Consider the following 24,488-nt stretch of genomic DNA (forward strand, 5'->3'; position numbering starts at 1 on the left):
TTCCTAAAAAGCTTGGTCCTAGAATAGTGTGAATGGAGGGGATGGGGCTCCCTGGCCTTCTAGGAGCTTTTTTCTCCTTCCACCTCCATGCCTGTGCTCAGCCATCTCTGTCACAGGAACTCAGCCCCAGCTCTCCCCAGATTGTTTTGGTACTAATGCCTGGGCCACCTCCTCCTCTTGAACTGTCCAAAACACATGAGGCAAAGGAGTGCAGCTTTGTGAAGTCCAGACCTGGCCAATCTTCTGCCATCCAGGTGTTCATCAATTTTAGCGGATGCTAAGACTGACCCTCATTCATGTCTAGGAACACAATGAGTGACACTTATTGAAAAATGTCTCCTTCAAGCCTGGGTGCGGGGCTTATGCCTGTGATCCTAGCACTCTGGGAGGTGGAGGCAGGAGGATAGCTTGAGTCCAGGAGTTCAAGACCAGCCTGGGAAATACAGTGAGACCCTGTCTCTCCAAAAAATTAAAAAATTAACTGGGCATGGTAACGTGCACCTGTAGTTCCAGCCACTTAGGAGGCTGAGGCAGGAGGATCACTTGAGCCCAGGAGTTCGAGGCTGCAGTGAGCTGAGAATGCACCACTGCATTGCAGCCTGGGCGACGGAGTGAGACCCTGTCTCTTAATAAATAAACAAACAAATACATAAATAAATAACCTGAAACTCAAATCTGATTTTGGCTGGGTGTCTCACCTACCCTATTTAGGAGGGGTCACTGTCTTAGATAATGACCCAGTGCCCAGTACAGTGGGAAGGGTTTCAGCAAGCATCCAGGAGACTGAAGCCACCACTCTCTTCCCATGGGGTGGAAATTCAGGCAAGAAGATGAAATACCTGAGGTCCGCCGCCAGCCAGCAGTGAGTGGACTGCAGGGCAGAGGCTGCATCAGTGGTGTCTAGGCTGAGGGTGATCTTGGCAGGAGCTCTCCTGGCCCCCAGGGTAGGCCAATTTAGGTGGTCAGTATTTTCTGCTACAGCTCTTTTTTTTGAGACAGGGTCTGGCTCTGCTGCCCAGGCCAGAGTGCAGTAGTGCATTCATGGTTCACTGCAGCCTCAAACTCCTGGGCTCAAGCAATCCTCCTGCCTCAGCGTCCTGAGCGGCTGGGACTACAGACATGCACGAACATGCCCAGCTAATTTTTTTATTTTTCGTAGAGACGGGGTCTCACTGTGTTTCCCAGGCTGATCTCGAGCTCCTGGGCTCAAATGATCCTCTCGCCTCAGCCTCCCAAAGTGCTGGGATTACAGGCGTGAGCCACCGCACCCAGCCTCAATGCTCTTGTAATGTTTCTTCTGCCCTTTGCAGGTCCTCCTGAGGCCGCGTCCACCCATCTACCTGAAAACAAAACAGGCGCAGAACACCCCAAGTTGCTTGTGTGGTTGTGGGGCCCCAACGAGTCACCCAATGCTGCAGAATCTCAGCCTCACACTGTGGGTCTGTGATCCATCCACTTCCACCCCAGACACATTTGCTGGAAAGAGTAAAGCAACATTAAACAAAAGAGCATGATTTTATGTTCCTTTCTTTTAAACTCAACTGCTGGGCAAATGGAGTTTTACAGTCTAGAGCTGAATGAGGGATGGCTTCAGCCAAATCCGAGTTTCTTTCTCTTTCTTTCTCCCTTCTTTCCTTCCTTCCTTCCTTCCTTCCTTCCTTCCTTCCTTCCTTCCTTCCTTCCTTCCTTCCATTCCTCCCTCCCATCCCTCCCTCCCTCCCTCCCTCCCTCCCTCCCTTCCTTCCTTCCTTCCTTCCTTCTTGCTTTCTTGCTTTCCATCCCTCTCTCTCTTCCTTCCTTCCTTCCTTCCTTCCTTTCTTTCTTTCTTTCTTTCTTTCTTTCTTTCTTTCTTTCTTTCTTTCTTTCTTTCTTTCTTTCTTTCTTTCTTTCTTCCTTTCTTTCTTTCTTCCTTTTTCCCTTCCTTCCTTCCTCCCTTCCTTCCTTCCTTCTTTCTTTTTTTTTTTTTTGAGACAAAGTCTTGCTCTGCATGAGATCTGCAGTGGCACGATCTTGGCTCACTGCAACCTCCGCCTCCCAGTTCAAGCAATTCTTCCACCTCAGCCTCCCTAGTAGCTGGGATTACAGGTGCGTGCCACCACATCCAGCAAATTTTTGTAATTTTAGTAGAGACAGGCTTTAGCCATTTTGGCCAGGCTGGTCTTGAACTCCTGACCTCAGGTGATCACCCTCCTCAGTCTCCCAAAGTGCTGGGATTACAGGTGTGAGCCACGATGCACGGCCAAATCCGAGTTTTTTCAAAATAAATGTAAAATAAATTCAAAAGGCCCTGACTCATCAGCGATCATGGAGCATCCAGCTGTTCCAGGCAAATGTGAAAGAACCGGGATAGGCTTCCTTCAGCGCTGCAGAGAACCCCAAAGATTCTCCTTAAAGGCTCCCCAGGCCAAGGCCCATTCACGTCCAAGTCCAGAGTTTTTGCCAGAATTGTCTACCGGGACTGTAAGTCCACACCCTTGCTGGGCAATGCTGGGAAATTTCTGTAAGTCATCACGATTAATACATGGGAGGTGGCCAGCTTTGGGCATCTTGGAAACCCATTTCTTTTTAAATTTTATTATATTTATAAAGACAGGATTATATAGATATACCTATCTATATCTATAGATATATCTGTCTATACATCTATTTATCTGTATATGTATATCTATGTCTCTAGATACATATAACGAGAGGCGGGGTCTCACTATGTTGTCCAGGCTGGTCTGGAACTCCTGGCCTCAAGTGGTCTGCTCACCTTGGCCTCCCAAATTGCTGGGATCACAGGCATGAGCCACTGTGTCCAGCCTTGAAGCCCATTTCTTTATGCCCCACTTTGCATGTGTGTGTGTGTGTGTGTGCGTGTGTGCATGTGTGTGTATTTAAACATTTCTAAAGTGGCTTCTAGCCAGGCATAATGGTTCATGCCTGTAGTCCCAGCTACTTGGAAGGTGAGGTGGGAAGACTGCTTGAGCCCAGCAGGTTGAGGCTGCAGTGAGCCAAGAGTGTGTCACTGCAGTCTAGCCTATACAACAGAGTGAGACCCTGTCTCAAAAAATAACAATAAAGGGCTTTCCCTTTGCTGAGAGCATATACCATCAGATGTCAGGGTGGAAGGAGCAGAAGCAGGTCCCTCAGGGCATGTTATGAAACTGCTCTGTGGCACGTGCTGTCTCTGCCAAGCAGGGTTCCACGTCACCCTATGGAACTCTGAAGAGATGCACAAGTTTAAGAGGATGTGGGTGTCTGACCTTCAGAGTGATGCAAAAACCAAGTCATCATTTTCCTCAAAAGTCTAATGTGGTGTCTCTGACCACAGAGTGAAATGACCATCTAGGAGCAGATGACAGTGGATGAGGTCAGGATTCCAAAGTTCCGTTTTCCATAAATCCAGGTGTCTTTCTTGAAAATGACTGTAGGAAACATGGCTAGACAGGGGCCCAGGGGACAGGGAGGCTGCGGGAGTGACGTGGACCTTCCTCCTTCGTGGAATTTGGGTGGGCTCCCCCAGTGGGGGCTGGGCCACATTTCATGTGAAGCATGGAAATCCTTGTGGGCTACCACCCATGTTTTACATCTCCAGGTCTTGGCAGCCCCAAATGTGGCTTCACCCCAAAGATTGGGCTCTCAGCCTCCGGTCCAGTCCCAGAGGCAAGCCGAGTGGGTCTCCCCACTCCCTCCAAAGACAAGGCAACTGGTGTCCGAGTCATCCTCTGAGTGTAAACCCATTTCCTAAGCAAAAGCCCCTCCATCATGGAAAACCATCCACGAGCCATGGTACTCCCCAGGCTGCCTGTGGGACCCAGGAAGGCCTGCATGAAGTCAGGAGTGGAGCTTGTTGGGGGCCCGCTACTTATCAACTCCTGTGCTCCCGCCTGGGCGACAGAGTGAGACTCTGTCTCGAAAATAAATAAGTAAATAAGTAAGTAAATAAATAAATAACCTGATCCTGTCTTTATCTAGACTTTAAAAAATCTCTTGCTCATGATGACTTGTCTGTATTAATTTGTATTTTAAAAAACACTGCACTAAAATATTATTTATGTTGAGTACTGTTTTTTTTTTTTTTTTTTTGACACCCCTCATTAAATTTTGCACACACAGCCTCACCCTAGTCCCTGGCCTGAGCCACATCCGCTTTCCCCAGGTCTCCCATTTTATTTTGAGACAGGGGCTCACTGTCACCTAGGCTGGAGTTCAGTGGCATGATCATGGCTCACTGTAGCCTCAACCCACTGGGCTCAAGTGATCCTCCTGCCTCAGCTTCCCAAGTAGCTGGGACTACTGGCATGTACCACCGCGACTAGCTTTTTTTTTTTTAAATTGTAGAGATAGGGTCTCCCTATGTTGCTCAGGCTGGTTTCCAACTCCTGGTCTCAGGCGATCCTCCTGCCTCGGCCTCCCAAAGTGCTGGGATTACAGGCTTGAGCCACCACTCCAGGTCCTGGATACTTTTAATTTTGCAGCTGGAGAAGGGGACACAAGGGGAAGGAGGATTTGTTGAAATTAAAGCGCACTGCGAGAAAGAATGGGTCACTAGCATCCTCCTTTTGCCTGCGCGGGGGGCCCCTGGCAGCACCCCCTCCCTCGCCAAGCCCAGCCTCTGCGCAGGCTCCAGGAGACGCTGCTCCGGGGTCCTGCGGTGGACACCGGGCTGCACCCCCCTCGGTCGCACTTGGAGCAGATTCGGGTTCTGGGGCTGGGGAAGCATAAACCCGGGCTCCAAACCCTCCTGTAAGGCTCTTCAGGGCGCCAGCTCCGCAGAGGCAGGAGCCGCCGCACACGTGCGCGCCCGAAACTGCCAAAGCCCACTCGCGAGCTTGACCGCCGCGCCCGGGGGCCGCTCCCCACGAGCTGACCTGGCTGACCCAGCGCCGCCGCTGCGCCTGCAAAGGGCGGCCGCATCCCGTGGCCCCGGGGCGGCCCTCCTCGTCACGGAGCGGACGTCCCCGCCGTCACCTCCTCTGCCCTCGGTCGGGAGGGCGCCCCCCCGCTGCACTACCGGGCCGAGCTGGGCAGACCCCCGTCCTCCCACCTAGGGGCTCCTCGTTCTGCTCCCTCGTCTCCCTCTGCTCTCCGGCCGCTTCTCCTCGCCCTTATCTCTGGGACAATTGTTTCAGCCCTGGAGTGTGTCCGAGCACGAGCACCTTCTCCTCCTCCCTGTTCCCCATATTTAAAAAAAAAAAAAAGTCCCATCCTAGCCCGGTCTGTGGTCTCAGCTACTCCAGAGGCTGCCGCGGGAGGATCGCTGGAGCCTGGGAGGGGAAGGCCGCTGCAGTGAGCCGTGATTGCGCCACTGCACTCCAGCCTGGGTGACAGAGCAAGACCCTGTCTCAATCCATCCATCCATCCATCCATCCCATCCTAGCCGGCTCTGTGGTCTCAACTACTCGGGAGGCTGCAACTTACTGGTCACAGGAATGACCCAAGGCACTAGATAAAATTTCAGATTCCTGCAGACTCTGATTGGGAAGGTCTGAGTGGTGGTGTCGGGGGAGAGGTGACGGCGCCCCAGAAGTCTGTATAACTGACAAGCAGAAGATTCTAATGGAGAAACTGGGCTAGAATCAGTCACTGACTGTCCTTGCTTGAGCCCTGGAGGTTGAGGTTGCAGGGTGCTGTGATCGTGACACTGCACTCCAGCCTAGGCGGCAGAGCAAGACCCTGTCTCAAAAAAAAAAGAAAGAGGAAAAGGCTGGGCGCGGTGACTCACGCCTGTAATTCCAGCACTTTGGGAAGCCGAGGCGGATGGATGACGAGGTCATGTGATGACATGAGGTCCAGACCAGCCTGGCCAACATGGTGAAACCCAGTCTCTACTAAAAATGCAAAAATTAGCCAGGCGTGGTGGTGCACGCCTGTGATCCCAGCTACTCAGGAGGCTGAAACAGGTGAATTGCTTGAACCTGAGAGGCAGAGGTTGCAGTGAGCCAAGATCAGGCCACTGCACTCCAGCCTGGATGACAGAGCAAGACTCCGTCTCAAAAAAGAAAAAAAGAAAAAAAAAAAAAAAGAAAGAAAAAGAAAAAAAGAGGGAAAAAAAATCCCTTTCTTCCAAGGATCACTGCCTTCTTTTCCTTCCCTTCGCTGTCAAACTGCTCTCTAAGCTTTGTCCAGGCTGGCTGACCCGCCGTCATCAAAACCCTCCAAGTACTCTTTCTAAATCAAGGGAATTTTTGTGTTTCTGTAATTTCGAACTTAAAGACATTGCAAGAATATGACCAAGAACTCCTACAAACCCTGTGCCTAGTTTCTCCATGGGGGTGCGTTTTGCCACACTGGCTTTATCACTGTCTCCAAATAGATAAGGATTTTTTTCTAAACCATTTATGCAAGTAAATTGCGGAGGTCATGTCTCCTATCTCTAAATACTTGGTCATGTCTTTTACTGAGGACAAGGACATTCATGGCACAGTTAGCAAAAGAAAAAGACTTTTAAGGATCCCCAGTGACCTCTGAGCTGCCCAACTCAAGGGCCTTTCTGCTCCTTGGTCTCTGGGTCTCTGTCCCCCGTCTCTGTCTGTGTCTCTGTCTGTGTCTCTGTCTGTGTCTCTGTCTGTGTCTCTGTCTGTGTCTCTGTCTGTGTCTCTGTCCCTCTGTCTCTGTCCCTCTGTCTCCCCCGATTCTCCCCTTCCATGGGCGCCTCTCTGCCTGCCCCTGCGAGGTGGGTTTCTCCAGGTCTTGTTTTCCGTGTTGTTTTACAGCCCCTCCCTGGAGCAGGCCGGGGACCCCAGGATATCAGCTGTCATCCACGCTCAAGCAGCATCAGATCTTCAGCCTCAGCCCCCTTCCCCTTTCTACCTGAATTTCCATGCCTTTCCAGGAAGCTCTGCTTGAATTCCTCACAGTTCTACTCGTTGTAAACTGGAAACAGTCCAGGTACATCGTCCCTGTACCCCCAACATCCCCGGCCCTGCCCAGGGGCTCTCCAAGAGGGAAGCCTCCCTCACCTTTCAATCCTGCGCCCCCCCATGGCCCCCATGCTGCACTCTCCTCCTTCCTGACCTCACCCACCTCCTCCATTTCCTCAAAGGCCCCCTGCTTCAGTTCCCAACCTCACTGGCTTCTAAGCCCCGGTTAGCCGGTCCCGCACCTGCCTGGTCTCTGCACCGCCGCGGGATGAGTTGGCTTTCTGATCCCATCAGGCCCTCTCGGTTGAAATCACTGTCCCGAGGTCCTTCCACTGGGTTCCGGAGAGCTGTTCTTGGGTCTCTGAAAATGTGTTCAAATGTCAGGGGAGGGGGAGTCTTTCTGGGCAAAGGGTTATCCCTTCATCAAAATTTTATTTTTTTTATTTTATTTATTTATTTATTTTTTTATTTTTTGAGACGCAGTCTCGCTCTGTCGCCCAGGCTGGAGTGCAATGGTGCAATCTCGGCTCACTGCAACTTCCGCCTCCCGGGTTCACGCCATTCTCCTGCCTCAGCCTCCCCAGTAGCTGGGACTACAGGTGCCTGCGGCCTCACCCAGGTTTTTGTATTTTTAGTCCAGACGGGGTTTCACCGTGTTAGCCAGGATGGTCTTGATCTCCTGACGTCGTGATCTGCCTGCCTCAGCCTCCCAAAGTGCTGAGATTACAGGCGTGAGCCACCGCGCCGGGCCCAAAATTTCGTTTTTTGATTTTTTATTGTTTAATTTTTTTTTATTTCCATAGGTTATTGGGGAACAGGTGGTGTTTGGTTACATAAGTTATTTGTGACTTGTGAGATTCTGGCGCAGAATTTGTGACATCTCCCCTAGAAAGAAAAGAAGCAACAGGCTTGGGTATTAAGTTTAAATTCCATATGCGATCCGAGACCGTTTCCTTTCAGCTCCGGCCAGCTTTCCCAGAGCAGTTCCCGATGCTTCCTGCAGCAGCCAGTATTTCCCAAACTTACTGGTCATGGGAATAACCCAAGGCACTGGATGGATAAAATGAAAATTCAGATGCCTTGACCCCACCTCTGTGGACTCTGATTACGGAAGTCTGAGCGGTGGTGTGGGGTAGGGGTGAGGGTGCCCCAGTTACCTGTATAATTGACAAGCGCAGGAGTCTGCAGAGAAACTGGGCTGGGATCGGTCATGGACTGTCCTGCCATGAGGCTTTTGCAGACAATGAGGTTCCCTTTTTCTAGAATTTGCGCTCACCCTACCCCCTCCATGGATAAATTCTTCCTTGTCCTTCAGTGTTCTATTCAGCACCCCGGCCAAATTTCTGTGTCAAAGAATTTCTGTGTCAAGGAATAGGCCAAATTTTAAACTTTTGATGGATGTTGGCAAATTGTCTTCCAAAATGTCTACCATGTCTACCGGTTTACACTTCCACCTTTTTGCTTTACTAAAACTTTTTTTCTCTATTACAAAAATGTTGCATATTAAATAGAGACAGTTTAGAGAATACAGATATGCAAACAAAGGGAATGTGGCCAGGTGCGGTGGCTCACGCCTGTAATCCCAGCACTTTGGGAGACCGAGGCTGGCGGATCGCCTGAGGTCAGGAGTTCAAGACTAGCCTGACCAACATGGTGAAACCCCCATCTCTACTAAAAATGTAAAAATTAGCCTGGCATGGTGGCGTGTGCCTGTAGTCCCAGCTCCTCGGGAGGCTGAGGCAGGAGAATCGCTTGAACCCGGGAGGTGGAGGTAGCAGTGAGCCGAGATTGCACCACTGCACTTCAGCCTGGGCAACAGAGTGAGATTCCATCTCAAGAAATAAAAGAAAAGAAACTAAAGGGAATGTGAGGAGCCTACAGTCCCGGCAAACAGTTTTGTAACCCTCAGTTAGGTGAATTCTTCCCATATTTTGTCTCTGCAGATGCACTTGGAAGTTTGACTTCAACTTGAGTCCCAGATTCACCTCTTACTAACTCCGTGGCCTTGGACAAGTAGCTTAATGTTTCTGAGTGTCTGTTTTCTCATCTATAAACTGAAGATGACGGTAGTATCGCATCAAAGGCTGTCACAGGATGCGTGGCATTTAGCCAGTGCCTGGCATGTGACACTCTCAGGGCACTGTCCTATGACATTGTTTGCACCTTGCTTTCTTACTCCAGCAATACATCCAAACGTCTTCCTTTTGTAGCAAGGGGACACTTCTAACCCCAGTCTTTTATAGGAACCTTGTGTCTATAGCTCCAACCTTAGACCATCAGTACCACCAGTGGTGTTTTGTTGGTGTCAAATTTTCACCTGGTCCCACTCAGCCTAGCTACAACTTCCTCTTCCCCCACCTGCCTGCCCCCATCTTAGTCACCTCATCTGTTCTCTGAGGCCCCCAGATAGAAGCCACCAGAACACCTCCCTCTCCCTCCACAGTTAACTGGGTTTCAAGCAATTCTGTTATTTCACTTTAACAGGACAGAATGGAGTCAGACAGACCTCCCTTTTTGTGCTGACCCTGTTACTTACACAGTGTGTGACGGTGAGCAGCTATCTCTCTTCCCTGAGCCTCAGTTTCTTCATCTGTAAGATGGAGCGATAGCAGACCTGTCACGTGGGGCTGCGGCTCTGATGGCGAAATGAGACGGCTCTAGTGAGTGTGCAGCACCGTGTGATCACAGGGCCAGTGCTCCACACGCACAACTGCAATTGCACCACTGCTGTGTGACCCCCGTCTCGCTCACTGCAGCCCTGGCTGTCATTCCAGCCCTGTTTGCAGCACTGACATGACCTCCTAACGTGTCCCCACCTTCAATCTTTCCCAGGACAAATTTCAGTGTGTCACCAGGATGACTTTCCCAAGGCATATCTGGAGCAGGTCACTCTCTGCTCAAGACTTAGAGGGCTCACAGTCCCTACCATTGAACACCTGGAGGTGTCCCAGCCCCCTACGGCTTCCACAGGCCCCGTGGCTCTGGATACAGAGTCAGTTTCCAGCCTGGGACAGAGCTGTGCTCAGATCTTCCCACCCCTCTCTGTGAGTGCCCTCCACCTGCACGGAGACTGTTTCTCATTATCCCAGCAGCCCCCGCTGGGCTCAGACATCCCTCCTGGAGTTTGCATTTCCGGGTCCCCTCCGGGTCCGGCTCCCCTGAGCAAATACTTGGTGCACTGTCCACTGCCCACGCATCCTGCTCCACAGGGCTCTGTCTCCACCATGGCCCTGCAGCCTCTTGAGAGCAGATGCCCGTTCTGTTCACTTTTGCATCCTCTCTGCACCCCCAGCTTCCCTCTGCAAGCTTGAAATGCTTGTTCACTCTCCTGCTAATAAATAACGTTTTTCTCGAATTTAGATGTATAAAAGTTGATCCGCGGGCCAAAGGGTTTACATAGATCATTTACCTTTCCTGTGACTTATTCCAAGATGCCGAGGACAAAGAATTTTAAAAACCGCAATGCCCATCACTGGAACTGATGTAGCCATAGATGCCTCTGACACATGTGTTAGGAAACACACCTATATTGAATGTCACATGCCTCTTTTGTGATTGTGAGATGCGCATCGAACACATATACATGGTTCTTATCTATGGAAAGGCAGGAAAGGAACCACAACAGTGTGTGCCCTCTGTCCCTCGGGGGCAGGAGAATCGTGCCCTAGCACACGCAGAGGGCGGGGCTCAAACGTGCACGCTTGCCTTTCTTTCCTAAAACCATGCATCAAGCCTATTTGTTCAGTCCTGTTCTGAAAGATGATGCAACATGACTCGAAAGGAAGTGGGCAGCTGCCTTGCTGCGGCGAGGTAAGGAATGTCACGTCGCTCAAATGTGCTTCGCATTCCCAGAAATATGCCGCAGCTGAAAGGGAGGAGGATGACTCAGTGTTCCTCTAACTTTCGACACATCCACCACAGAGCCTGACCAGCGCTAAAGAGGGCAAGCCGGCAGAAAGTCCAGCCAGGGCGAGTTGCCAACACCGCACTCCCCGCCTCCCCGGGAGGCTGCTATGGCATTTGGGGTGCAGAGCCCAACCGAGTCAACCTGGTGTGCTTTTTTTTTTCAAGCTGGAATAACAGGGCCGTAGGTCCACGTTGTGTTCACGTGTTCTTAGGCAGCAGATGTCTGTAGAGGGGTACTTAGGGGAGGAAACGAGGGTGGAGGTGGCCTGTCCAGACTCTGCGAGTTTTCCAGCTGTGGTTCTGATAATTTCTTTTGCCCAAGTGGGGGTCTTTGTCCTTAGAACAGGATCTTTTAATAACACTCCTCCCTTCTTTTTTTTTTTTTTTTTTTTTGAGACCGAGTTTCACTCTTGTTGCCCAGGCTGAAGTGCAGTGGCACGATCTCAGCTCACCACAACCTCCACCTCTTGGGTTCAAGTGATTCTCCTGCCTCAGCCTTCCTGAGTAACTGGGATGTTCCAGAGAGTTCCACCTCTTCCTCCCCAGGCAGAGCAGCCTGGTACCTCCACACCCCGCCAAGAGTCGATCTCAGCATTTCCCAAACTCACTGTCGCTGGAACGATCTCTGCTCCAGACTCCATGCTTTTTGGGGATGTGGCAACTAAACTGGTAAAGAGGCCTGCTCCCTGCGCCGCCTGCCTGGGTGCTGGGTGCTGGGTGCTGGGTGCCTAAAGCCCTTGCAGGTGATGGCGAGGCAGTGGAGCGGGGCACCTGAGGTGCTGGGTTCAGGAGCTGCACAGCCCTGGGCTGGCTCCAGCTCCCCATTTTCTGGGAGTGAGAGTCGGAGGCTGGGATGCAGAGTCTCTCCCTCCAGGCTTCACTCTCTGCATCTGAAGGCCAGGAATGATAACAGCACCTGCCTCAGGGGTGGTCAGGACAAAATAACTGCATGGTTTTGTGAAGTACCTAGAAGGGTGCTGGATGCCATGATTCTTTTTTTTTTTTTTTTTGAGATGGAGTCTCGCTCTGTTGGCCCAGCTGGAGTGCAGTAGCGTGATCTCGGCTCACTGCCTCCACCTCCCAGATTCACGCCTCAGCCTTCCTTCCGAGCACCTGGGACTACAGACTCTCGCCACCATGCCTGGCTAATTTTTGTATTTTTAGTAGAGAAGGGGGTTTCACCATGTTGGCCAGGTTGGTCTTGAATTCCGGACCTTGTGATCCACCCGCTTCAGCCTCCCAGAGCTCTGGGATTACAGGCGTGAGCCACTACACCTGGCCTCATGATTCTTAATAAATGAATTAACACCAAGGTTGCCTCCCTGGAGAATGTTCACTACTAGGTGGTGCCTTCACATGTGGGGTTTGCCATCTCATGGCTTCATGGGCTTGAGTCTTGCCCCACGGTGTCTCTAAGAGTTAAATCCGTGACCTCCACCAAAACTGAGCATGAGATACTCACTGAGTCCAGCAAAGAGCAGAGACCAGAGTCAAATTAAGAGAAAGAGACTCAGAAGGCACGGGAAGGAACGTCGATGTTGTCAGAAAAACCATATTCCACATAAATCCTCCTATTCACCAAACGAAAGATTCAGATGACAGGGGAGGGGCCACTTGCAGACCCTTTCCCACATCTCCCAGCAGAGTGTCCATCCTAAGGGGGAAATCAACGTTAAGAAATGACATTGGCTGGGCGCGGTGGCTCACACTTGTAATCCCAGCACTTTGGGAGGCGGAGGTGGGCAGATTCTTGAGCCTGGGGGGTTTGAGACCAGTCTGAGCAGTAAAGTTAAATCCCATCTGTACAAAAAATATAAAAATTAGCTGGGTGTGGTGGTGTGCACCTGCAGTCCTGGCTACCGAGGAGGCTGAGGTGGGGGAACCACTTGAGCCCAGGAGGTCAAGGCTGCGTTGAGCCGTGATGGCACCTACACTCCAGCCTGGGTGACAGACCCAGGTGAAGAACTTGTCTCAAATAAAAAATAAAAAATAAGAGAGAGAAAGGATAAAAAAGATATTTTTAACCCTCTAACCTGAGAATTCTTCCAGATACAACTGAGATAGAGTCCACCCCCAAATTCCTCCGCCACCCAGGGCACACAGCAGTCAGGAATGGAGAGGCTCCCCTCAGCGGAGGCTTTGGCCAAACATGAAACTTGCATTCTTTTTTCTTTCTTCTTTCTTTTCTTCTCTTTTTCCTTTTTTTCTTCCCCAGATAGAGACAGGGATTCACCATGTTGCTCAGGCTGGTTGCCAACTTCTGGACTCAAGGGAACCGCCCACCTTGGCCTCCCAAAGTGTTAGAATTACAGGCATGGGCTACTGTGCCCAGCCCCAAGGCTTGCATTCTCCCCGGCCTTCGAGTATCTTTCACCTCTGGAGCCATTGCAGACATCCAAGTGGCTGCTCATCTCTGGCCAGGCTTCCGCGGCCTATGGCCAATGTGGATGCACAGACCCTTGTCCTCAGAGGGGCCCGCCCAGGGGGTTTAATTCTCTGCAATTGCCCTCTTGGACTTCTTTTTTTCTGAGACGGAGTGTTGCTCTGTCACCCAGGCTGGAGGCCAGTGGTGCGATCTCGGCTCACTGCAACCTCTGCCTCCTGGGTTCAAACGATTATCCTGCCTCAGCCTCCCGATTAGCTGGGATCACAGGCGCATGCCACCATGACCGGCTAATTTCTGTATTTTAGTAGAGATAGGGTTTCACCATGTTGTCTAGGCTGATCTCGAACTCCTGACCTCAGGTGATTTGCCCACCTTGGCCTCCCAAAGTGCTGTAATTACAGATGCGAGCCACGCACCCGGCCCCTCTCGGACTTCTTAATACTTTTCTTTCTGACTTTGTGGTTTGTAAATGAAGTCCAGTGGGATGAGGGATCTGGTGGCAGTGGGGCAGGGGCTGGGGGGATCAAGAACATTTAGGGTTTCAGGGTTAGGACTCAGGCGCCCTGCCCCAGGGCACCTGAGTCTGTGAGATTCCCAGAGATGTCTTTGAGGACCCACCGCTCCCGCCCCCCACCCCGTCCCAGGGAGCACACCATTCAATCGCAAAGAAAAACCAGCATGACAGGCGAAGGGAGGACAGGAAAAAGCTTTTCTCCAGCTTTTGGAACCAGGAGTCCCATATTGTCTGGTTGCATGGGGCCTGGCAGTGACGTCACTGGCTCTGCCTTTGGCCCCAACACATCCTCCAGTGTGTGTCTCTCACCTGCACGGGCTCTCCAGGCCGATGCATTGGGATCCTGACTTTTAGAGTTTTGTGTGTGACAAAGCAGAGGACAAGCTTCCCCATCACCCAGAGGCCACTTGGTGGAGGGAGCCAGGGGACTCACTGGCTTCTTGGGCTTTTGTAGTCATGGGCTGGCCACCGAAGCCCAAGGCCAACTGTCACCTACTCCAAGTCTTGACATCCTCACCTGCAAAAAGCAATGAGGCAACATGATTTTTAAGATGTTTTCTGGCTCTACAAATATCTGACGATTCTGAGTACACGATAAGGCTCACTTTCTGCTCAGGAAAACCTGGTGCTGGAGAGAACACAGGATCCCCCAGTTTCCTAACACCAGCCTGGAGAAACGATGTTCTTTTGACTATGAAAATTTCTAGGGCCAGGGGTGGTGACTCACACCTAGAATCCCAACACCTCAAGAGGCCAAGGTGGGAGGATTGCTTGAGGCCAGGAGTTCAAGACCAGCCTGGGCAACATAGTGGGACTCCATCTCTACAAAAAATAAAAATAAGCCAGGCAGGATGGTGTGTGCTCGTAGTCCCAGTTATGTAGGAGGCTGAGGTGGGAGCATTGCTTGAGCCCGGGAGATTGAGGCCGCAGTGAGTAGTGATCGTGCCGCTACACTGCTGCCTGGGTGACAGAGTAAGACCCTATCTCAAAAAAAGAGAGAAAATTTTAGAATTGATGGCAGTGGAAAACAATGCAAAGGTCCCTATGTTTTGAGGTGCATCCTATGATCCAGATTTATCTTAGGAGAAATTTCATAGCATCTCAGATCCTAGGCTTGGTGGACAATGAGAGGGGAGGTTAATAAATATTCCCTCTGCCATTGGGAGGGTAGATTAAAGAAGTTAATATATAAATCAGAAATATTTATAACTAATAAATCCTACCAAAACCCTCACTGTGACAATGGGCCATGATTTTTGTTCTCTTTTAAAACTGCTATTATCAATCAGGCACTGTGGCTCATGCCTGTAATCCCAGCACTTTGGGAGGGTGGGGCGGGTGGATCACCTGAGGTCAGGAGTTCAAGACCAGCCTGGCCAACATGGCGAAACCCCGTCTCTACTAAAAATACAGAAATTAGCTGGATGTGGAGGTGAGCGCCTGTAATCCCAGCTCCTTGGGAGGCTGAGGCAGGAGAATCGTTTGAACCTGGGAGGTGGAGGTTGCAGTGAGCCAAGATCACACCACTGTACTCCAGCCTGGGTGACAAGAGTGAAATTCCGTCTCAAAAACAGCAAAAAACAAAAAAACAAAAACTGCTATCATTGGGGGATAAATGGAAAACACGAGATGTAATTCATTGTTGCGTCCTGCGTTAGCTAACATCTTGTTGACGCAGAGCCCACCTCGTGCTGACAGCTGCACGAGGTTCATGCACACTGTTTATTTTATTTTATTTTGAGACGGAGTCTGGCTCTTATTGCCCAGGTTGGAGTGCAGTGGCACGATCTCGGCTCACTGCAACCTTCACCTCCCAGGTTCAAGTGATTCTCCTGTCTCAGCCTCTTGAGCAGCTGGGATTACAGGCACGAAACACCAAGCCCAACTAATTTTTGTATTTTTAGTAGAGATGGGGTTTCACCATGTGGGTCAGGCTGGTCTTGAACTCCTAGGTTCAAGTGGTCTGCCTGCCTCGGCCTCCCAAAGTGCCGGGATTACAGGCATGAGCCACCATGCCCAGCCTCACGCACACTGGCTCTTACGTTAACATTCTCCCAGAGACCACAGAAACATGTTTAGAAAAGAAAGTTACAGATTGGCAGCAGAAGTCTCTGCTTCTGGATCATTATGTTAAGTCTAAAGACAATCAGAAAAGAAACCCTGCTCTGTGTCCCGGTCATTGTAGAAGTCTCCAGCATGGAGCTCTTCGGATGACACTACAATCCTATGGCCTCCAGGCAAATCCTTTTCTGAACTGAAAATGTGGTCTTTGGCCACTCCAAACCAACTCACCAAGCCTGGGGAATACAACCCACTTATATGTCCAAGACCTTCCTCTCATCCCAAGTTTATGCCAATTTCCACCCATCATCAAAATGTCCTAAACTTACTTTCCTTTTTTTTTCTTTTCAGTTGGTAGAGACAGGGTCTCCTTCTGTTGCCCAGGCTGATATCAAACTCCTGAGCTCAAGGGATCCTCCCGCCTCAGCTTTCCAAAGTGCTGGCATTTCAGGCATGAGTTACTGGGCCTAGCCTTACTTTACTTTTCTAAGAAACAGTATTATGACCTCATTAGTCAATAATACTTACCCACAGGGGAGGTACCACGATCACGAAGGTGGTTTCCCAGGGCGAGGCTCACACCCTGCACTCCGGATGGGCTGATCCCGGCCATTTCTCCAAATGTGGGAAACGCAACTGCATTATTTGTGGTAGTTAGGGACTGCAATTCACTCTCTCCCCTGGTTCTAAATAAATCTATATTTTTTAAAAAAAGGAATTGATTGGCTGGCCATGGTGGCTCACGCCTGCAATCCCAGCACTTTGGGAAGCCAAGGCAGGTGGATCAGAAGGTCAGGAGTTCCACACTAGCCTGGCCAATATGGTGAAACCCCAACTCTACTAAAAATACAAAAAATTAGCCAGGCGTGGTGGTGGGCGCCTGTAATCCCAGCTACTCGGGAGGCTGAGGTGGAAAAATCGGCTTGAACCCAGGAGTTGGAGGTTGCAGTGAGCTGAGATTGCACATGACAGAGCGAGACTCCATCTCAAAAAAAAAAAAAAAAAGAATTGATCGATAGTTTTAAAATTGTGAATATAAACTTAGTAAACACACAGGACCGGCAATGATATTTAGTTGTGAGATTTCAACATCGTGATGCATATTTTCCATATTTCAGACGTCTTATTTGTGTTTTGGAAAAGGATTCTGATGAAATTGAGGATGTCAACATTTCCCCCGGGTGCCCTCCAATCGGATGAACGATCCTTCATGGTAAGGGTGTGACAGAGGCTGCTCTGTCTTGTTGCATACCAGGGCCTGATGCTCTGAGACAACTCACTGGGCCCCACTGGGCAGAACTGTCTTTTAGGGTAGAGAAGAGTTGGGATTTCAGAAATTCTCTTGCTTCAGAACGTTGGCTGGGCGTGGTGGCTCACGCCTATAATCCCAGCACTTTGGGAGGCTGCGGTGGGCGGATTGCCTGAGCTCAGGAATTCGTGACCAACCTGGGCAACACGGTAAAATGCTCCCCTCCAACTCTACTAAAATACAAAAAAAATTAGCTGGGCATGGCGGTGTGGGCCTGAAATCCCAGCTACTCGGGAGGCCGAGGCAGGAGAATCACTTGAACCCCAGAGGCAGAGGTTGCCGTGAACCGAGATCGCTTCACTGCACTCCAGCCTGGGCAACAAGAGGGAGACTCTGTCTCAAACAAACAAACAAACAAACAAAAACAGTGCCAGGCGAAGTGGTTCACGCCTGTAATCCCAGCACTTTGGGAGGCCGAGGTGGGTGGATCACGAGGTCAGGAGATGGAGACCATCTTGGCTAACACGGTGAAACCCCATCTCTACTAAAAATACACAAAATTAGCCGGGCATTGTGGCGAGCGCCTGCACTCCCAGCTACTCGAACGGCTGAGGCAGGAGAATCGCTTGAACCCGGGATGCGAAGGTTGCAGTGAGCTGAGATCGCGCCACTGCACTCCAGCCTGGGTGACAGAGTGAGACTCCATGTCAAAAAAAAAAAAAAAATAGCCATGAAGATATTTCCTCTTTTAATCTGAGGGTTTGGTCAGAGGTCCAAGATACCTTGACAGGAAGACAGAAGACAGAAGCTTCGACTTCAACCCTCAGGAACTTTCTCTAATTGTACAGTAGGTGCAGGAATCTGGAGGCAAATGTTTGTTGGAGAGCAAGAAGCCACTTTCTTCTCATCAAAGATGTGATTGGAAAAGATCCCAGGGTCTGCTTGGTTGAGAAGGAGCTAGCCAATTCCGGGATCAAAACTTCTCCCACTTTTCCCATCTTCTCACATTGTGGAAAAATAACTAAACCTTTGTGTCTATTGGTTTTCCCAAGTGCAAGGTCATAAAAATTATTTTAACTCATTTTATAGAACTGTTGCAAGGAAAACATCACCATGAGAAACACGTGAGAAGCTCTTTACTCTTAGCTAAAAGTCTCAGGAATGCTTCAGATTGCCAAGCACCAGGGGAAATGGTTGTGCAAAGTTTCAGCCCCCAGGCCAATCACCTGATTAGGATCTACTATCAGGGCATTCATAAGTGTCATATTTGGGGGCTCTTGTGAAATAAAAGCAAGAGGAAACCAGACCAGTGTGTCTTCATGCCAGAGCCAGAACTTTCTATAGGGTGGGGCTGAATAAGGAAGCCAAATCCTTTTCTCCCCTTCCTTGGCTCACGTCAGAAAGTATTTTTATTTGGTTCCATATACATTTTCTTTCTTCCCTTGGTCATGAATCAGAACATTTTATAGCTAAGAGGAGTTTTAGGGATATTCTAGTTGCTTCTCATTTTATAGACAGAGCAGGTCCTGGAGCCAAGTGGTACCCGGGTTTCCTGATTGAGATGCTGGTTCAAAGAGTCACTGAGGCCAGGCGAGGCGACTCATGCCTGTAATCCCAGCACTTTGGGAGGCCAAAGTGGGCGGATCACCTGAGGTCAGAAGTTCGAGACCAGCCTGGTCAATACGGCGAAACCCCGTCTCTACTAAAAATACAAAAATTAGCCAAGTGTTGTAGTGCACACCTATAATCCCAGCTACGCAGGAGACTGAGACAGGAGAATGGCTTGAATCTGGGAAGCGGAGCTTGTAGTGAACTGAGACTGCACCACTACACTGTAGCCGGGGCAACAGAGTGAGACCCTGTCTCAAAAAAACAAAACAAAAACAAAGAACAAAGAGTCGCTGAGCTCAACCGAAGCGCAGTCCTGAACCTCTCTGATAGTCGTCGCACATCAGTCAGTTGACTGATGTTCCCTTGACTAGAGTCTAAAAGCCCTCTGGACTTCTAACCCCACGTTTCGGGCTGAGTCAGCTGCCTTCTAAACTCCTTCTAGCACAGAACAGCTGGTCCCTGTGCCCGGTCATGTGGCCCCTGATTCCTGATGATGAGAGGATCAACTTCACCGGTGGTCAAGGTAGGAGCAGGGCCACCAGGCTGCCTGGGGCTGAGTCCTGCCTCTTTAGAATACCAGCCCTGTGACCTGGGCGGGTTACTAAACTTCTTTGTGCCTCAGTTTCCTCATCTGTAAAATGAGGGTAATAATAGGCGATAATAGTTCCTGTCTCATAGGATTGTTTGGAGGTTAAATGTGTTAGTTCACGTAAAAGTACCTAAAACTGTCCGGCACAGAGGACATGCTCAAGAGTGGCTATTTATCTTTCATCTTCGCACACATCCGTCAAAGCACGGGGCAGAGCACCCTTGACAGGACCTCACCAGGACCTTATGCAGGCAGAGGACACACTGTCTTCTGAGTCAGGTCTTTCCATTTTTGGATGGCTCTGACTAAGAGAATTCCTCCTGTGTTCCGCCAAAATCCACCTCCCACTCATCGGTTCCAGCTCTGCCAGAAGGCAAATGTCAAAAAAATAATCTTGAAAGAGAAGACATAGAATGTAAATAATAATGATAGAATTGGGTTGAGGAACGACAGCCACCCCTGCAGCAGCGCCTCCGACAGCTCTCAGCCCAGAGTCGAGCCCAGGCTGCAAAGACCTTTGAGTTCCATTTGAAAAATACCAAGCTCTTACTTCTCCGCTTCCTTTAGAAATGCATAAAACAGCTTCTCTCACTGTTCTTTTCATACGTGCTGCCAGACTGGTATGAGATTGGGGGAAAAGTCACTCTGCTTATGCAAAGGTGACAGTCACAAGGGTTGTGGAGTGGTGACCTCGCCTGGCTCACTACGTGCCATCCAGCCTGAATCACTGCGCATGGGAGTCGGGGGTGCTGGCCAGGCGCACGTCCCACCTCCTGTTTACAGAGCCTTTCTGACGTCACATGTAAAATCACAATCTGTGAGTCCCTTTCCTGCCATCCCCGGCATGGTTATTTGACACTGGGGCATGTTCTTGTTATAAGAAAAATGCAGAGAACAAGGTGCATTTGATAGCTTAGCTCTCTGAATATTTCAAGTCTATATCAATTAAAACTTAGGCCTCCTGCGTCAGCTGCTTGGGGCCAGGAAGGAGTGAATGGGTCCCACGGCACTCAGGTGCAAGAATTGTCGCATGATGTTTCTAAATCAAAGGTCATCTGGCTTTGGTGTCCTGCAGAAAAAGGTGGGTGGCAATGTCAGCCACTATAAGGTAGCTTTGTCCCTCCAACTCTTCATCCAAGAGACTGGAACAGAGGAAGGGGCCTCGTTTCTAGGGCACGGCGGCCGCCTCCATTTCCCTGGCTTCTCGGCTGAGCACCGTGTCGTCGTGGGTCCTGGGGAATCCCAGAGCATTTCCAGAGTTCTCCAAGGACCTGACCCCAGAAGACCCAGATGTCCCCCTCAAAGTCGAGCAGCCTTACAGGTATCTGCAGCCCCCACCCTTCCCAGCAAGGCTGCTGTGTGCAGTGGGGCCTTCATTCCATTCCCAGCGTCCGCTCCCCAAACCCCTGCACACAAGCTCTCAGCCAGACCTGCCCTCTGCCACCTCGCCAGGGGACAGTCCCATTAATCTTCCACCAGAGGCCTAAAATAAAAAAAGCTTCTTACCTCCCTGACCCCAAGGAGTATTTATAAGAAGCTGAGACCTTTTGAAATCACCCCGAAGGAGAGGGAGGGATGGGGAAAGGAAAGGCTCCGCATTTCTCAGAGGCCGGGGCAGGGCAGGGCCACAGCAAAGAAACAAAACACCAGGGTTCTGCTCAGGGATTCTCTGTACCCTCATCCAGTGACTGCGTTCCATTCAAATTAGCGAAGACTGTCAAGACACTGGGAAGTCCCTGTTATTATTCCACCTTTGGGTTCCGGTGACAATCAAGATCACCCTGGTCCGGGCATGGTGGCTCACGCCTGTAGTCTCGACACTTTAGGAGACTGAGGTAGGAGGATTATTTGAACTCAGGAGTTCAAGACCAGCCTGGGTAACATGGCAAAACTCCCGTCTCTACTAAAGATGCAAAAAATGAGCCGGGTCAGGTGGTGCGTGCCTGTGGTCCAAGCTACTCAGGAGGCTGAGATGAGAGGATCACTCGAGTCTGGGAGGTGGAGGTTGCAGTGAGCAGGGGTGGTGCCACAGCACTCCATTTGGGGCAACATAGCGAGACCCCGACTCAGGAAAAAAAAAAAAAGTTTACCCTGAGCATAACTTCCAGGCAGGCCAGTTCCACGGGATCAAGGGACATCCCATGAAGTCAGCACTCCTGACCCCAGGGCACAGCCTGGCCCATCACTCTGGACACTCCGTCCTCTCTAATACTGGGCTGAGGCAGGGCAGCCTCAGATCTTCACAGCTCAGAAAGAAATAACTGATTTGATTGAGACACATTTTGTGTTTCTTGCATTTTAAATGTGAGGTAGTGCCTATGGGAAGTCCTCCTCCCTGTCCTTCATTCCTTGACCTCAGGTAACTGAAAAAACTGGAGTCCCCCAGAGGGCCTGTCCGGTCCCCCAGGAACTCCTGCTCTCTGACTCTGCAAAACCCTACCTCCCAGAGCCTCCGGGTGCAGCAGGGTCGGGCTCACCTTCCCGCTCCTCTGGCCCCTTTGCTCCAGGGCCCTTTCTCCTCCCCACTCTCCGCACACACACATCCAAAGGTTCTGACCTTGGCCCTCCTTCCCTGACTCGCCACCACTTTTAGTTTACTGAGGGCCTGAACTCCTTCCTGAATCAACAAGGGCTGCTGACTCACCGTGTGGAGGGCCGTCCTGAGCACCCGACCCTCTCGCCACCGGAGAGCCCTTTCCGACCTGTCCCAGCTGCATGTTCACCAAGCTCGTTCCAGGGGCGCCTCCAGATACCCTCTCCATTCCCAAGTCACAGAAGGCTCCTGGGAGACACAGGGTCCGGTCCTCCCACCATCATAGACTCAAGCTGCTGGTGTTGGCCAATCCTTTCATTCACCTTCCATTTTCCACCTAGCAAAATCCCCCAGCTCCTATTATGGGTGGTCTTCCGCGTGGCTTCCGAGGCCGCCGTCCACTGTCCTCCTCAGAAAACTACACGCGGGACCCAGCAACGGAGCCCTCAGACAGCACAGGCCCTGAGCCTGCTCCATTCAGCTCAACATATTGCTGCTTCTCCATCATCTTTTTTTACTTCCAGTCTGGGGAAGGCCAAGATCATTTCCTCTCCTACAGGCTCTGCCCTCCACCTTCTCGGACCCTTTGCTTTTTTTTTTTTTTCTGAGACCGAGTTTCGCTCTTGTTGTCCAGGCTGGAATGCGATGGCACGATCTCGGCTCACTGCGACCTCCACCTCCTGGGTTCAATTGATTCTCCTGCCTCAGCCTCCCAAGTAGCTGGGATTTCAGGCATGCACCACCCACCCCCAGCTAATTTTGTATTTTTAGTAGAGACAGAGTTTCACCATGTTGGTCAGGCTGGTCTCAAACTCCTGACCTCAGGTGATCTACCCGCCTCAGCCTCCCAAAGTACTGAGATTATAGGCGTGAGCCACCGTGCCCGGCCAGACCCTTTGCTTAATCTCAGCTGGACCACTGATGACCTGTGTGGCCTCAGTCTCTCTGAGCCTGAGATTCTACACCTGCAAAGGGGGAACATCCCACAATAAGAACCCAGAAATCATCACGCAAAGTGTGCACCACTGAGCCTTGTGCAGAGAAGTGTTTAATCCACGGGAGCTGTAATAATGATTGTGATGGTGACGAACTTTCCCTGATAACCCATGGATCAATCCAGAAGGTCTCTCCTTTCCCTCCGTGACATGGACACTTGCAGGCAGACAGAGTGCGGCCATACCAGCTGTGGCACCGCCCGCACTCCAACACCGTTACACACATAAGATCAAGTTAAGCTGTTTCCACCTCCTGCGGTTGAAAACGCTTTCTTCCCTCCTTGGTGTCCACAAACTCCCTATTATTTGACTCTTCCAATTGTTCGTGGTGTGCAGAATGGCAGAGCTTGGGAAGATGATGGCCCTAGCTCTAAATGCTCTGCCCGTCTTCCCCACACCTGTTTCTGCTGGAGAGACTGCTGGGATTTCGTTGAGTATCTACTGTATGCCAGGCACTATGCTAGATGGTGATGATGAAGATGAAGGAGGAGGAAGAGGAAGAAGGAGGAGAAGGGAAGGAGAAGGGGAGGAGTAAAGTGGGGGAGAGGGCCCTGAGCACTTTCTTTTTTTTTGAGATGGAGTCTCACTCTCGTCGCCCAGGCTGGAGTGCAGTGGTAATCTCGACTCACTGCAACCTCTGCCTCCTGAGTTCAAGCGATTCTCCTGCCTCACCCTCCCAAGTAGCTGGGACTACAGGTGCATGCCACCATGCCTGGCTAATATTTATATTTTTTGTAGAGACCGGGTTTTGCCATGTTGGCCAGGCTGTTCTCAAACTCCTGACCTCAAGTGATCCGCCCTCCTCGGCCTCCCAAAGTGCTGGCATTGCAGGCGTGAGCCACCGTGCCCAGCCTACTGAGCACTTTCTATGTGCCCGGCACTGTCCTGAGCGCTTTACACATAAGGACTCATTGGATTCTCATAACAGACCCGTTTACCTCTCAGAAAACTCCAGATCAGGTACAGCCACCATCCTCATTTTACAGCTGCACAGACGGGCGAAGCTGCTCGAGGTCATGCAGCTTGTGAGCGGAGAGGCCGGTGCTGATCCCAGTGTGCCCCTGTGATCCCAGTCTGGACGCCCAGTCCCTGCAGTGGCAACAAGGCACACCCTGACCCTGGGATCACTTTTCATGGAGAGGACAGGAGACACCAGGATGTGGACGCTTGCTTTGAAGTCACAGAGCCAGGCACTGGGAGACCGCATCTCTGCCCCCGTGGGGACCAGCAGGTGGGGAGCTGTGGTTAGACTCGGACCTGAGAGAGAGGAAGGCGCCTGTACAAGGTGCGGGCAGAGGAGCTTCGGGTGAGGAGGGGTGCATGACTCAGCACTCGGCCATCCTGGATCAGGGCCCAGGCCCGCCAGAAAGCTGCAGGGATGGGTGATGAAATTCAAGTGTGGATTGTGGGCTGGATAAGGGCATTCTCTTTATGTTGAATTTCCTGATTTTGATCATTATACTGCTTGTATAAGAGAATATCTTTTTTTTTTTTTTTTTTTTTTTTCGAGACAGTGTCTCACTCTGTAGCTCAGGCTGGAGTGATCCTCCCACTTCAGCCTCCCGAGTCCTGGGACCACAGGCAGGTGCTGCCACGCCCAGCTCATTTTTCTGTGTTTTTGTAGAGATGGGGTCTCGCCATGTTGCCCAGCCTGGTCTTGAACTCCTGGCCTCAAGCAATTCTCCTGCCTTAGTATTGGGAATTACAAGCATGAGCCACAACACCCAGCTGAGAATATATATATATATATATATATATATATATAATATATATATACACACACACACACACACATA

General features: G+C 50.7%; 3 long non-coding RNA genes and 1 other non-coding gene across 4 annotated transcripts; 1 reads left to right on the forward strand and 3 right to left on the reverse strand.

The window, feature by feature from the left end:
* Positions 1-4,050: 4,050 nt before the first annotated feature.
* LOC144336619 (uncharacterized) lies at positions 4,051-7,212 on the reverse strand. Its single transcript, XR_013408589.1, has 2 exons — positions 7,091-7,212; positions 4,051-4,463 (listed from the first exon to the last, which is right to left on the reverse strand). It is a non-coding gene; the product is annotated as an uncharacterized LOC144336619 (long non-coding RNA).
* Positions 7,213-7,604: 392 nt separating this feature from the next.
* On the reverse strand, positions 7,605-10,399 carry LOC100424961 (uncharacterized). The gene is made up of 4 exons (XR_013408576.1): positions 10,258-10,399; positions 9,385-9,483; positions 8,006-8,191; positions 7,605-7,898 (listed from the first exon to the last, which is right to left on the reverse strand). It is a non-coding gene; the product is annotated as an uncharacterized LOC100424961 (long non-coding RNA).
* Positions 10,400-11,123: 724 nt separating this feature from the next.
* On the reverse strand, positions 11,124-23,996 carry LOC144336609 (uncharacterized). Its single transcript, XR_013408573.1, has 3 exons — positions 23,631-23,996; positions 13,964-14,171; positions 11,124-12,408 (listed from the first exon to the last, which is right to left on the reverse strand). It is a non-coding gene; the product is annotated as an uncharacterized LOC144336609 (long non-coding RNA).
* Positions 16,236-16,398, forward strand: LOC114674688 (U1 spliceosomal RNA). Its single transcript, XR_003725814.1, has one exon. It is a non-coding gene; the product is annotated as a U1 spliceosomal RNA (small nuclear RNA).
* Positions 23,997-24,488: the final 492 nt, after the last annotated feature.

The sequence above is a fragment of the Macaca mulatta genome, chromosome 1 (assembly GCF_049350105.2).
Source record: "Macaca mulatta isolate MMU2019108-1 chromosome 1, T2T-MMU8v2.0, whole genome shotgun sequence".
Lineage (NCBI taxonomy): Eukaryota > Metazoa > Chordata > Mammalia > Primates > Cercopithecidae > Macaca > Macaca mulatta.